An 8566-nucleotide genomic window follows, 5' to 3' on the forward strand; every position below is an offset into this window, starting at 1 on the left:
CGAATGTCTCAGGACTTTCCCAGCAGTCCAGTAGTTAGGACTCTGCGATTTCAATGCCAAGGGCCTGGGTTCAAGTCCTGGTTGGGGAACTAAGATTCCACAAGTCATGTGGTGCAGCCAAAAAATAAAAGTAAAAAGAACTTCCCTTCATTCAAAAGACAAAAAGAAAGAAAGAAAATCCACTGTGTCAGTAAAACTGCACAATAAAGTGGGAAAAGAAAGTGGCAAAATATATACCCAACAAAGGACCTGTGTCCTGAACATATAAATAAGTCTATGAATAAATTTTTAAAAACTAATATAAAAATACCAGCACTTCACAAAACAGCGAATCCAAATGGCCGGTAAATGTATAGAAAGATGTGTAACCTCATTATAACAGGAAAAGGCTGTTTAAAACCACAAGGCGGCAATACTGCGGAAACCACCAGGAGAGGTGGTCAGGGGAGCCAGCAGGAGCCCACACTGTCATCACAGGGGAGGCTGCCCAAGGGCCCAGGAGGGCCATCCACGGACACCCACTGAGAAGCTGCTCTCGGCCAGGCATGCGTGAGGGCAGTCAGCCCTCCACAACCTCAGGTCCTCCACGTGAGACTGAAAACAGTGGGGAAAAGCCCAGAAAGTTCCAAACGGGGAAACTGGCAGCGATTTACACAGCATCCCATTGTGCCAGGTACTGTAAGTCATCTAGAGATGTTTATAAAGTACACAGGACGGTGTGCAGAGTTGTATGTAAGGGACTTGAGCACCCAAGGGACCTGGAATCCGAGGAAAGTCCTGGTCCCAGCCCCTCGGACACCCAGGAGGGGGCAGCTGTACATTTAACTGGAGTCACATTAATAGGAGACTACTAACAAGAACTTTAACTTCACTTGGCCAATTTTAAGGAGACAGAGATTGTTCCAAAGAGCTCTCTCCACCAGCTCATTTCTATTATTTTTGCCTTCATGGAGCTGCACAGCTGACTGAAAGATCGGGGACGGGGGCAGAACTGACATGCAAACAACCTTCTCAGTGTTCTGAGATTACATTTAATTCCCTCTGCCTTTGACAACTGCTTCCTACCTTTGTAACAACTTTCACAGTTACAGACCCCATTCCCACAAAGCCCCCATAACAGAGCTACTTGGTTTAGTCTGGGTGACTAACTCATTCCAGGACCCCAGCAGGAGGGACCCTCCTTCCATCATTACACAATTACTGACCAACCACGTAGCACGAGGAAAAGACAACACAGAATCCTTCTTCCCAAGCTGACAATATGCTGTTTACCAACACATGCATCTAACTCTGCACAAGGCCCATGGTCGATCCCAACATGGTACACTAACTTTTACTCAGTCTGCCTCTCAAGAAAAAAGAGGAGAGGCAAAACCAAATTTATGAAATTCAGGTACGAATGTAATGCTAGGCATAGAATCAATTCACACAATACCACTTCATCAGTCACCGCAAGACTTGGCAATCACCCTGACTCTAGCATAAGCTAGCCAATTCTTCAGCATCAAAAGAAAACCACCAGCGAATGTGTGCCTTCACACTCACATGCACACACTCTCCTGCTATTTGCCAAAAGGCACAAGTCCGGGAGCCATACAAACTGCTACTGCAACATGAGATTGTTCATTTAAAATCCACACCAGGATTCAAAAGAACTGAGTAGGCTCAGCAGGAAACCTCCAAAATCTCTGCACAGAAGGAAATGTGAGGTCTTCTCAAGGCTCCAAAAACATATTTAAGAGTACTGATCAGAAGACAATCTTGTTAATCTTGCAAATCTGAAGAGGTCAAAGAGACCATACTCATACATACCTCTGCCATTTATGACTTATATTTGCCTGCTACAACTTGTGTTCCTCTTAAGCCCTCTAAGGCAGTGCTTCACAAACAGCATGCACCAAAAGCACAGCAAGTTGGAGCTGACAGCCGGCCCCGCCCCAAGGGCTGGAGTCAGTGGGTCAGAAGTCAGGCTGGAGCCTCTGCACTTCTAACCTGGGACGACCCTGAGAACCACTGCCAACAACCTGGAGCTCCCCAGACTGTGCAAGTGTGTGTTTCCCCACACAGTACAGCAAGACTAAGGGGGAACTTGATAAAGCAGAACAAACTACTCTTTGCTGCCCAAATGTTGACACCCCAAATGACTGAAAGGTAAGGGACCTGTCATGGCAAGGAAAAGCTGGCATACAGTATAACTGGCATGCAGCAACAGGAAATGGGTTTTTAAAAATGGTTTCAGGGCATAATGTAAAACTCTTGTACGGCAGCCAATGAATCCAGCTGATTAGTAAAAGACACACTAGAGCTTCTGGACCAGTAATCAAGAAGCTTCTATAAACCCCACTCATTTTGTGTCACCTTGAGTAGTCTTCTGTGTCTGCAGAACTTAGGATGCCTCCTAATGAACACAAGATCAATTAATACAGGATCAGTTTCTAGAAAAGAACACTTCAAAATCATAAAGGGGAAGAGCAGTATGTTTTCCCTAGTCCAAGTATGATGACAGCAGTAATCTAAAATAAAGCAGACAGAAGTGAAAACAAAGATAATCCAATTCTTCCCTAGTATCAAGTTTTACATGGTTTTAAAGAGGGGTCCTTCACCAAGGCAAGCAAAGCCACAGACGACTGGCTGATGTAATAGCTGTCCTCCAACCCGGGTGGCTCAGTGGTAAAGAATCCTCCTGAAATGTGGAAGACCCAGGTTTGATCCCTAGGATGGGAAGATCTCCTGAAGAACCAAATGGCAACCCACTCCAGCATTCTTGCCTGGAGAATTCCATGGACAGAGAAGCCTGGCAAGGTATAGCCCACGGGGTCGCAAAGAGTCGGACACAACTGAGTGACTAACACAAACACACAACCATTAACAAGTTTCAGTTCTACTCAGTAAGTACTGTGCTAGGCACTGGTGACCCAACAGTGTGTAAAACCAAGTTTCTGCCTTCGTGGTGCTTAAATTCTCATGAGAAGACACACAAGCCACTAAATATAACGTGTAAAACTGTAAGCTCTTCCTTCAGGCCAGCAGAGACAAATACATGGTGCTTTGGTCACCAGTAGACACGAGCACCATGGTTCACAGCAGAATCCAAGCTACAGGACTTTCAGCATAGACAATGGAGGCAGAAGAGAGATTCCAGGCACAGAGAGCCCACAGACATGACAGCTTAGGTTCTTCCAAGCCTTGGTTTTGGTTCAGAGGCCCCAAATAAAGGAGCAGAATATGTGCCGACTCTTAAAAGAAGAATGGAAAATTCTAAGTTGGTGAGAATGAGCACATTCATTTCAGAAACATTTATAGAGCAGCAATGTGTCAGAGATTATAAATACTAGGATTACCACAAGGGGCTCACACCTGTGTGAGAAACATGCAACTTGTTTTTCCCTTACATACCCCCTGCTTCCCACAAAACTGTTTTCAAACAACACCCACCCTCCGAAAAAAGTCACCAATGAAAAAACTGTAAACGTGGAGGTTACTAATACACATCCTTTGACAAATGAGAAGGATCAGTCACTGTATCATGTATTATACATTTTATCTACCTGATTCTAAACAGATGTCAAATAATGAAACAATCTTGGTATATTCATCAAAATGGTTACCAACACTATGTTGACCAGATGAGAACTTCATAATCTAAAATGTCAGGTTCGAGTGAAAATATAATTACCTGGACTTTCCCAGACATGGTCATTACCCTAGCACACTATTTACTCCCACCGCGGGAGCCCGGGTTAGGGTTTCACTGGCTGCTGCTATCCCCGCGAGGGAGGCTGCAGGCAGGCTGTCGGGAGCTCACACTGCACAGTCCCCCAGGTCCGGCCCAGCTGGGTCCACCCATGTGGGCCGAAGACCCAAGGTGAGCAACTGTAACTCTAGGCTTCCCTGTTTCATCTGCAAAAGGGAGGATGCAGACCGAAGTACTGCTCTAGTTTTCACAAGGAATAATGCAGATAGAGCACTAGAGCACTCAGCTCAGCCCTGGCACACGGCGTCTAACACGTGCAGCTTACAGGGCAGAGCTTCTCCAGTACTTAACTCACCTGTAAAAAGGCAGTAACACCCACCAACAACACGTGGCACCCGCACAGGTGCCCAGCGATGTTCTTCCCCTCACTGGATAATATTCAAATATATAACTTAAGTCATTCTTTTCGATCTGAAAAATGAGTTTACAGTACATGGCAAGGTATACAAGTAAGATTTAGGTAGGGCCACTTCAGTGAAATGCAAAGTTTGTAAGCAAAAACCTGCATGTCCTTCATGTCCTTGTGGTGATGCCACTAGCGTTTCCCTCTGAGGTTTCCAACTGCTGCAGAGTGGTGACGGAGCCACTTGGTGAAACATTTCCTACTTCTGTCTATAAATCATTTCATTCGTGTTTACACAAATCACACTACAATTAACAGTTTCGCTAAAATATTCCTTTTTTTTTTTTTTGGCCACACCATGTAGCTTGCAGTATCTTAGTTCTCTGACCAGGGAGTGAACCCAAGTATTCTGCAGTGAAAGCATGGAGTCCTACCACTAGACCACTAGGCAACTCCCTAAAAATTCTATTTAAACTGAAATTTTAACTATATTTGTGCATCTGAATTTTATTTCCATCGAGCCTAGTCAAAAAAAAAAAAATGCAATTGTTACAGATATGAACAGAGGGGGTTCCTCTACTGATTTCCAATCAGAAACACACTTGTGCAATTCTGAATGGTAAGATTTGGCGGAATTCCTAGAAATTAATACCAGAAACTGGTAGACATGAATTTCATTTCTCTTGCACCGAGTTGTCTTTTGGTAGTCATGAAATGAAGGGGAAAAAAAAAAAAATCTGCCAAAATGTCAGTAGACAGAAAAAGCAATAAAGGGCTCAAATAATCCACTAGTAAACACTGAAAAAAAGGGGCAAAACCCTAACTCCCGAATGTGGCTGGGTGAGCAAGAAAAACACAGGTGTGCCCGAGGGGAGCCACACCTGCTCTCCCTCCTCTCCCTCGCCCAGGGTCCTTCTGAGGGTGGGTGAGCAACTGAGCATCTGAAGCCTCGTGTGCATTCATAAACTTCTTTGAGCTTAATACTATCAATTTAAATAAGGTCATTTCCTTTGCCCAAACTTTCCCAAGCAAACATTTTAAATAATCTATACAGACAGCATTGAAAATTCTCAAAGATTCCTATAGTAATTTCTTGCTAATTAATTAAGGGATTTTAGTAAGGTGAAAACTAATGAAAATATGTTCTTAAACTAGAGCATTAAGGCAAAGTAAAGTACCTCAGAAACTAAATTTTTCTGATTTACTAGCCAAAAAAAACCTCATTTCACAAATATGATAAAAATAACAGAACTTTTTACCAATGGCATTTTTTGCAGATTTAGAACAACAACAAAAAATTCTAAAAATCTGTATGGAAATACAAAATACCTCAAATAGCCAAAGCAATCTTGAGAAAGAAAAACAGACTTGAAGCAATCAGGTTTCCTGACTTCAGACTATACTATAAAGCTACAGTAATAAAAAATAATAGAACTTTTCATGCCACTGAAATTTAAAACCAGATTTATTCTAGATGAAAATATATCTAAACTGAAAATGTTTTATTTCAAAAGTTAAAGATTTATATATTGTATTAACTATTTGAATTGCATCTTTTGTTATCCTTAAAACAATAATTTTTTGAAAATTAAGACACCTCAAAGTACATGAAAAAGGTTTCCATAAAACCTTTAGAGATATGAGCTAAGATCCCACCTCACTAACTCAAAATAACGTGCAAAGATAGTAATTTTCAAAGTTTTCTTTTACTATCCATATCACTTTATTACATCACAGACTATATATGTATACACAAAATACAACAGAGTAATTTCTTCTGAGGGAACTCACCAGTATTTCTCTTAAAGGGGTGGGCTCTAACAATACAATTTTGTTATTTAGACAGTTTCTCCAACCTTCTAGTGAGAAAAGTTATCTAGCTGAAGAACCTAGTTTTGAGAATTGGAACATTAATGTCCGTACTTTTCAACAAAGGACACAGCGTTACAGAAATGAGTTTTGTTAAAAACTAAACTAAACTGGGCTCCCCTGATAGCTCAGTTGGTAAAGAATCCTCTTGGGCTTCCCTTGTGGCTCAGCTGGTAAAGAGTCCACCCACAATGCAGAAGACCAGGGTTCGATCCCTGGGTAGGGAAGATCCCCTAGAGAAGGAAAAGGCTACCCACTCCAGCGTTCTGTCCTGGAAAATTCCGTGGGCTGTATAGCCCATGGGGTCTCAAAGAGTCAGACAGGACTGAGCGATTTTCAGTACTCACTAAAACATTTTCATGATCCTTACTGCTACTCTTAAATCCCACCTTCCCCAGACACTTTTATGACCATTACACTAGTGGAACATCACCCCTGATCTAACACTTAACTACTCACTTGCGGGGACCCACAGCCTCAGAAGAGCTCCTGTAAGAGTGCCAGCCTTCTTTGCCTCGCTTCATAAATACTAAGTTTTGGATTCAGGGTCTTTATTTAGCCAAGCACTTGCTCCTCAATGCATCACCTCTGAATGATGTACAAGTCCTTTTGTTCAGTCCTTGCCTGAAATCTTATGTGCGGGCGCCTTTAAAAGGGAACATGTGTTTTAAACAGTATTTTCCGGTGCTCATCATTAAACTGGATTATTTGATAATGACCTGAAAAATTCTCCAGAGAAGAATCCATAATATTTATCTTTAGTACATGAGTGTTCAGAAGATGCTAATGGTAAACTTGACTAGCTTTTCGTCTCCAAAGATGGCCAAAAATATGAAACCATATACTCATAAAGATACTGTCTCAGTATTTTTATGAATTGAAAGTTGAAACACAAACTTCCTTTCAAAGTTTCATGATTTTAAATACTACAGGGTTTTAAAAATTAACTGAAGAGCACAATTGGACCAAAATATTATCCAGACTGCAGCCCAAACAAAGTAAGCTGAATGCTAACTTACTGTGAATCTTAAATCACGTCATCCATATACTTTCCTCCCACTTTTCAGAGGTTGTCAAAAGACAGTTCGACTAACCTGAGGGCTTGGCTGCGTCATTTCAAAGAAAAGACTTATTTTCATTACCCGTTTGACAAAAAGTTTTAAGGGTAAGGCTCTGGTATTTCATCTTTAACAGTGATGGCCTGTTTTTCCAACCACGAAGAAGTTTACATCCTAAGTAAGAATCCCAATGATGGTCGTGCAGATTCAGATAAGTGCAGATTCTCAAACTCTGACAGAGCCTTCAACTTGACCGTATTTCAAGCGGTTCCCATATTACCACAATATTACTATTATGTTAGTCTCACTGCCCAAAACCCAGCTGCAGGCTAACTGAACAAGAATAAGACACTGTTGAAATGGCTCAAAAAACATCATCAACAACAGGAAAAAAACGTTTACCCTTAGTGCATTAAGCTACAAAATGCTGCAGTCAAATAAAACCAAGTATTAATAGCAGCGTACACGTACACACACACATCCATCCTCCTCTGAGGAAGAAAGGGGTGCCAGGGAAGGACCCGGAGAGAGAGACAGAGCCAGCTCGCAGCGGAGTTGGGGGCTGGGGCGGGAAGAGGAGGAAACTTGGGAAGCGCAGCGAGCCCGGCCAGGTCTACGGCGGCCGCCGGAAAAGCTCCGGGCGGCAGAAAACTTGAGCGCGGGCCGCGGGGCCGGGCCGGCCGCCCCGCACGCGGGCTCGAGGCCCGCCCGGCCCGGCCCCGGCCGAGTCCTCTCCCGGTCCTTTTGTTGTGGAGGCCCTCGGCCCGCTCCGGCAGAGGCCGACCGGCCTCCCCGAGCCCCCGGCCTCCAGACCCTCAGACTCCCGAGCCCCCGGACCCCCGGCATCCTCGCGCCCCCCCACCCCGAGAGCCCCTGCTTCCCGGAGCCCCCGGCCTCCCCCACCAGCCCCCGGCCTGGAGACCCTCAGACTCTCCGGGCCCCGCACCCCTCGGCCCGCCGGAATGCCCCAGCTTCCCTCACGCCCCCGGGGCCTCGGCCGGCGCGGGAGGGGCCGGTTCCCGCCGCACCCGCCGCCGGGACAGGGCGGTCCGGCCCCGCTCGGCCCCTCAGCCCTCGGGCCGCCGCCCTGCCAACCAGCAGCTCCGCGAGTCGGCCCCGCGCCCCGGCCCCCGCCCGGGCCCCTTACTCACTCCGACCGCGGCGGCGCCTGCAGGCAAAAGCGGACGACGACCGGGCGGCGCCGCGGCTGACGGGCCGCGCTCCCTCCCACGCCTCACGCCGCGGGCGCACAGCGGTCCCGGCCCGGCGGCGGCGGCGGCGGCGGCGGGCTCGCGCCCTCGGGGCCGTGCTGCGTCGGCGCGGGCCGCGCGTGCGCGGCGGCCGGCTGAGGCGCGCCCCCGCCCCACCCCCGCCACTGCGCGCGCTCGACCGCGTCCCTGCCCCGAGTTTCCGCCTCCCGGGAATACCGCGCATGCGCGCCGCGGCCCGCGCATGCTCAGCGCGCGGCTGGGCTCGGTCCCCCGGGCTTGCGCTGGGGGGACGCCGGAGCCGGGCTGCGGGCGGGCGCGGGCGTGGCTGCGG

The 8566-nt window shown here is 46.5% G+C and overlaps 1 protein-coding gene across 21 annotated transcripts in view; it reads right to left on the bottom strand.

The window, feature by feature from the left end:
* The window catches only part of PTK2 (protein tyrosine kinase 2), a 206076-nt gene extending 197728 nt beyond the window's left edge, over positions 1-8348 (bottom strand). For 17 of the 21 annotated variants that reach the window (XM_043483577.1, XM_043483565.1, XM_043483566.1 and 14 more), the window contains exon 1: positions 8176-8296. The gene's annotated coding sequence lies outside the window, so the exon portion shown is untranslated. Of the gene's footprint in view, positions 1-8175 lie in introns of all 21 variants that reach the window. The other 4 variants (XM_043483573.1, XM_043483570.1, XM_043483568.1 and 1 more) reach the window with 2 other exon arrangements.
* Between the last annotated feature and the right edge of the window lie 218 nt (positions 8349-8566).

This window comes from Cervus canadensis, chromosome 12, assembly GCF_019320065.1.
Source record: "Cervus canadensis isolate Bull #8, Minnesota chromosome 12, ASM1932006v1, whole genome shotgun sequence".
Taxonomy (NCBI): domain Eukaryota; kingdom Metazoa; phylum Chordata; class Mammalia; order Artiodactyla; family Cervidae; genus Cervus; species Cervus canadensis.